The sequence below is a fragment of the Nerophis lumbriciformis genome, linkage group LG16, assembly GCF_033978685.3.
Source record: "Nerophis lumbriciformis linkage group LG16, RoL_Nlum_v2.1, whole genome shotgun sequence".
Classification (NCBI taxonomy): Eukaryota; Metazoa; Chordata; class Actinopteri; order Syngnathiformes; family Syngnathidae; genus Nerophis; species Nerophis lumbriciformis.
The window spans coordinates 7,667,099-7,673,973 of record NC_084563.2 but is presented as its reverse complement, the minus strand read 5'-3'; the positions used below and the strand labels follow the sequence as shown (position 1 = coordinate 7,673,973).

Genomic DNA, 6,875 nt, shown 5'->3' with positions numbered 1-6,875 from the left:
ACACAAAGAGCAGCTGTCCTGTGTGTGTGTGTGTGTGTGTGTGAGTGTGTGTGTGTGTGTGTGTGTGTGTGTGTGTGTGTGTGTGTGTGTGTGTGTGTGTGTGTGTGTCCATCCATCCATCCATCCATCCATTTACCACCACTTGTCCCTTCTTGTGTGTGTATTGTCTCAAAATGAACTGAAGTTGCTGACAGCTGCTAAAACACAATGAAGCTCTCATGAACCACAACACCTGAACACAACACACTTTTACACTCACACATCACTACTACTTCTTAAAGTATTATTATACTACTGTTTGTACTACACTACTACAAACCCTGTTTCCATATGAGTTGGGAAATTGTGTTAGATGTAAATATAAACGGAATACAATGATTTGCAAATCATTTTCAACCCATATTCAGTTGAATATGCTACAAAGACAACATATTTGATGTTCAAACTGATAAACTTTTTTTTTTTTTTTGTTGCAAATAATCATTAACTTTAGAATTTGATGCCAGCAACACGTGACAAAGAAGTTGGGAAAGGTGGCAATAAATACTGATAAAGTTGAGGAATGCTCATCAAACACTTATTTGGAACATCCCACAGGTGTGCAGGCTAATTGGGAACAGGTGGGTGCCATGATTGGGTATAAAAGTAGATTCCATGAGATGCTCAGTCATTCACAAACAAGGATGGGGCGAGGGTCGCCACTTTGTCAACAAATGCGTGAGCAAATTGTTGAACAGTTTAAGAAAAACCTTTCTCAACCAGCTATTGCAAGGAATTTAGGGATTTCACCATCTACGGTCCGTAATATCATCAAAGGGTTCAGAGAATCTGGAGAAATCACTGCACGTAAGCAGCTAAGCCCGTGACCTTCGATCCCTCGGGCTGTACTGCATCAACAAGCGACAGTGTGTAAAGGATATCACCACATGGGCTCAGGAACACTTCAGAAACCCACTGTCAGTAACTACAGTTGGTCGCTACATCTGTAAGTGCAAGTTAAAACTCTCCTATGCAAGGCGAAAACCGTTTATCAACAACACCCAGAAACGCCGTCGGCTTCGCTGAGCCTGAGCTCATCTAAGATGGACTGATACAAAGTGGACAAGTGTTCTGTGGTCTGACGAGTCCACATTTCAAATTGTTTTTGGAAACTGTGGACGTCAAAAGAGGAAAAGAACCATCCGGATTGTTATAGGCGCAAAGTGTAAAAGGCAGCATCTGTGATGGTATGGGGGTGTATTAGTGCCCAAGACATGGGTAACTTACACATCTGTGAAGGCACCATTAATGCTGAAAGGTACATACAGCTTTTGGAGCAACATATGTTGCCATCCAAGCAATGCTACCATGGACGCCCCTGCTTATTTCAGCAAGACAATGCCAAGCCACGTGTTACATCAACGTGGCTTCATAGTAAAAAAGTGCGGGTACTAGACTGGCCTGCCTGTAGTCCAGACCTGTCTCCCATTGAAAATGTGTGGCGCATTACGAAGCCTAAAATAGCACAAGGGAGACCCCCGGACTGTTGAACAACTCAAGCTGTACATCAAGCAAGAATGGGAAAGAATTCCACCTGAGAAGCTTAAAAAATGTGTCTCCTCAGTTCCCAAACGTTTACTGAGTGTTGTTAAAAGGAAAGGCCATGTAACACAGTGGTGAACATGCCATTTCCCAATTACTTTGGCACGTGTTGCAGCCATGAAATTCTAAGTTAATTATTATTTGCAAAAAAATAAATAAAGTTTATGAGTTTTATGTAGCATATTCAATTGAATATGGGTTGAAAAGGATTTGCAAATCATTGTATTGCGTTTATATTTACATCTAACACAATTTCCCAACTCATATGGAAACGGGGTTTGTACTACACTATTACTTCTTACAGTATTATTATACTACTGTTTCATGATGTATTGTGTGCGTGTGTGTACGTGCGTGTGCACGCTCCGCGTGGTGTGTGTGTGTGTTTCGGCGGCGTGCACGTAGAGAGACAGAGAGAGTGAGAGAGTGAGAGAGAGAGAGGAGGGCGGGGCGGAGCGCGGGGATAAAAAAGGCGGGCTGTCATCCGGGAACTTGGCTTCACTGGCGGTGTCCTTTTTGGCGGCAGGTCAGTACCATCACACGCACGCACGGCGCGCGGCCACGCTGTCATTTGGGCTCTTCCGCGCCGAGGCTCCGTGCGCGCTGCACGCTTCACACGCGCGCGATTCGGACCCCCAAAATTGGACGCCGACTGCGCGTGCGCGAGCGCGTGGCTGCAGGTGAAGGTGAGGCATCATCATCATCCTCATTTGCAGGGGTCTATATATATATATATATATATATATATATATATATATATATACATATATATATATATATATATATATATATATATATATATATATATATATATATATATATATATATACATACATATATACATACATACATATACATATATACATACATATACACACATATATATATATACATACATATATATATATATATATATATATATATATATATATATATATATATATATATATAAATGTATATATATATATATAAATGTATATATATATATATATATATATATATATATATATATATATGTATATATATATGTATATGTAAAAATCATCCAAAGAGACTCAAGATCTCATGTATCCTTGAATTTACTGAGGAATTTGTGAAAGTGAAACAATACAAAAATAATGCCATTGTAAGTTAATAATACTAACACGGACACTGGTACGCCTGTTAGCATATTAGCTAATGCTAACGACGCTAGCTTGATTACATTATGATAGCACGTACAAATATGCATGAAAACACTCCTACAGACATCACACATGGGAAGCTTTAGTAAGTAAGAATTGTTTTAGTTGTATTGTAAAACTTACAAAAGTTGCTTGGCGTGATGGATGAAGAACCCAAATGAGTAGAAACTCTAAACGGTAGGGAACTTCTCCTGCCGGTTAAAAGCTTTAAACAGCGGGAATTCACATTCACCCAGCAGCACCCGCAGTGAGGGTACTCATCCAAAAGATGGCGCCCTTGCACAAACCATAGCACACCTTTTCAGCGTCTCTGCGTGTGTTTCGTGAAAACTATTTTGCATTCTGTGTAAAAATCCGTAAATTAGCCGCGCCATTTTATAAGCCACAGTGTGCAAAGCGCAGGAAATAAGTAGCACCTTATAATCCGGAATTTACGGTTAACTCGGTGTCTTGTGTGCTAATTCCTAGTTTATTTGAACCAGCTCGTTTGTCTTCTCCCCATTGGCTGTCCCAGTTGTGCCTCCGCCACGCCCCGGAGCGGGCGGCGAGGAGCTGGCTGGAAGGCCCCGCCCACTATTCCTACTTCTTCTTCTTCTTCCCGCTGCCACATTCACTCTGCTGGGGAGGCGCAGCTATATCGAGCGTAACTTGATTATCTTCTCCGCCCACCCACCCGCGGCGCCACCCCCTGCTCCGACACACACACACACACACACACACACACACACACACACACACACACACACACACACACACACACACACACACACACACACACACACACACACACACACACACACACACACACACACGAAAGCAGATAACGAGGAAGCATGAAAGCTGCTGTCAAATGACGCTCACAGGTTTGAATATTCCGATATGAAAAGGAGACGCTAGTTACCATGGCGACAACAAGACGTTCCTTTGTTTTGTGCCTAAATAAGTGACTGGGTGGTTTAGCCCCGCCCACATTAGCTAGCCGAGTCAGGCGATTATTCTTCCTGTACCCGCCCACTCCTCCCCATCCTCACTTCATCGTTCACTTGTTCACTTCCTCTGTCCTACTTTCCCTCCTTGCTTCCTACCTTCCCCCCTTGTCTTCCCTCTTTTGTCCGTCCTCATTCCTCCGCCCCCTCACACCGCCGGGCCTTCTTGGGCGCAGGAAACGACACATGGTAGTGTGTGTATGGCCAGAGGGAAGATGGGGGGGGGAGGGCGGAGCCTCACAGGGCAAGAGGCAGGAAGTAGCGAGGTTTTGACAGTGTTGGTACAACCTTTGACTGGGCAACTCACAGCGTGGTCCTTCTTTCATTTCGACAGAGTAATATTGTACTTTGTATAGTATTTGCTAATGCATGGTTCTAGTTTTCATGAGTATTTTCACAGTACAGCCATGTGTTTTCTACAAATTACAACCAAAGTACTTTCGGTCATCTACTGCTTTTGCAGGAATACACTGCATTTACCACCCTAAAATACTATTTTTCATTTTACAGTACATTCTATATGTTATATACAATCTATACATTATCTACATTATATATGATGTATACGCTCTGTACATTTGTGATATATATTATATACAGTCTATACATTGTATAACTCATATACATTTTATACATTCTGTACAAACATTGTATACGTTATAAACATATATATATATTATATATGCATTATATATAATCTATACACTATATATGTTATATACATGATATACATCATCATATCATTGTATACATTGCATATTACATACATTATATACATCATATTTTATGTGTTATAGGGAATATATATAATATATACACTGTATATGTTATATACATCATCGTATCATTGTATACATTGCATATTACATACATTATATACATCATAGTATATGCGTTATAGAGATTGTATATATTATATACATTCTATACATTGTATACATTATATACATTACTTTATTTACACTGTATACTGTTATAACCATATATATATATACACATTATATACATGTATATGTTATATTATATACATTACAGCATATGCATTATATTTGATATATACATTATATGTATGTGATATACATTATATACAATCTGCACTATATATGTTATATACTTGATATACATTATATACATCATACATTACATATTGCATACGTTACATACATCATATTCTATGTGTTATTCAGATTATACACATTATATACATTCTATACTTTATATACAATTTATACTTTATATACAATTTATACATTGTATATGTTATATACATTACTGTATGCAGGCCCGGCCCTAACCAATCTGGCGCCCTAGGCAAGATTTTAGGTGGCGCCCCCCCACATCGGCAGTGAAGTGTATATACTCACAAGAAACCGAATAGCTTTGTCTTTGACCTTTTTTTTTACTTAAAGAAAGCAAATTAACAATCAGAATAGTAAACAAGATAAAAAAAAATATGAATAAATAAATGAATGCAAAAAATAAAAAATGAATATATGAAATACAATATTTTTTACATACATATTGCTTAATTTACATTAATGATGTGCACTTTAACAACTAGGCTTACAACTATACCTAATATATAAAGGGGTGGAAAAGTGACTATTACCTGCAGGGCAAACATTAGCTAACCAGAAGGCAATAACAATGTAAACAAAAAACACCTGCTTAAAAGATCTAATACAAATGTCCCTGAGGAATGTAAGGTGGGAGTACTGTAATTACCTAACGTTACATTATTATTTTCCATAACAATTTAGCCCCCTCCACAATATTAACCCGACGTTAAAACAGAACTAGCTATTTATTGATTAGCAATTGCCAAATCATGTAACATTAGCTTAATGCTAAAAAGCCAGGTTACTATCACATTCTGTAACAGACAAATAATTTCATGTGGCTAACGTTACCTACTTGCTACCTCTTGTCTTTTTCTCGTTTCTCCTCCTCTTCTTTTCTCTTATTTCTTCCCTGGGCACCTGACAGTTTTGGCCGTTTTGACATCTTGTGTTGATTTTTTGATGTGGTGACGTCCAAAAAGAGTCATGATACGGGAAGGGAGGGGGCGGGGGGGGGGGGGGGCGTAATGTTGTAACAAATAATATTTCTATTATATAGGCTTTACTTTGCATTTTAATTAACGTGGGATTATTTTTTGTATTTAGAAATAATAGTACCAACTTTTTTTTTTTTTTTCTCCAACATTTGTGGCACTGGCGTGGCGCCCCCTGATGGACGGCGCCCTTAGCATTTGCCTATACGGCCTATGCCACGGGCCGGCCCTGACTGTATGTACACTGTATCTGCTATAAACATATATATATATATATATATATATATATATATATATACATATACATTATATACATATATACATTAATACATATATGTATATACATATACATTATATACATATATACATGTATATGTTACATTCTATACATTACAGTATATGCATTATATCTTTATATACATTACATTACATATGTGATAAACATAATATACAATCTATACATGGTATACCTCATATACATTCTATACATTTTGTAGAAACATTGTATACGTTATAAACATATATATACATATATATTTTATATTCTATACATTAAAGTATATGCATCATATTGCTATATACATTACATTACATATGTGATATACATTATATACAACCTCTACACTATATATGTTAGATACATGATATACATTATATATATATATATCATATCATTGTATACATTAGGTTGTATACATAGGCTCCAGCACCCCCCGCAACCCCGAGAGGGACAATCGGTAGAAAATGGATGGATGGATGGATGGATACATTATATACATCATATTATATACATTATATGCATTCTATACATTACTGTATGTACACTATATACGTTATAAACATATATATACACATATATATACATATATATGTTATATTCTATAAATGCTATACATTACAGTATATGCATTATATCGTTATATACATTACATTACATAGGTGATACACATTATGTACAATCTATACATTGTATACCTCATATATATTGTGTATGTTATAAACGTATATATACATATATATATGTTATATTCTATACATTCTATTCATTACAGTATATGCATTATATCGTTA

At 37.0% G+C, this 6,875-nt stretch overlaps 1 protein-coding gene across 1 annotated transcript in view; it reads left to right on the top strand.

Annotated features, from left to right (window-relative positions):
- Nucleotides 1–2,234: 2,234 nt before the first annotated feature.
- Nucleotides 2,235–6,875, top strand: part of cplx2b (complexin 2b) — a 22,373-nt gene continuing 17,732 nt past the window's right edge. Inside the window, exon 1 of the mRNA XM_061977305.1 lies at nt 2,235–2,267. The gene's annotated coding sequence lies outside the window, so the exon portion shown is untranslated. The remainder of the gene's footprint in view (nt 2,268–6,875) is intronic.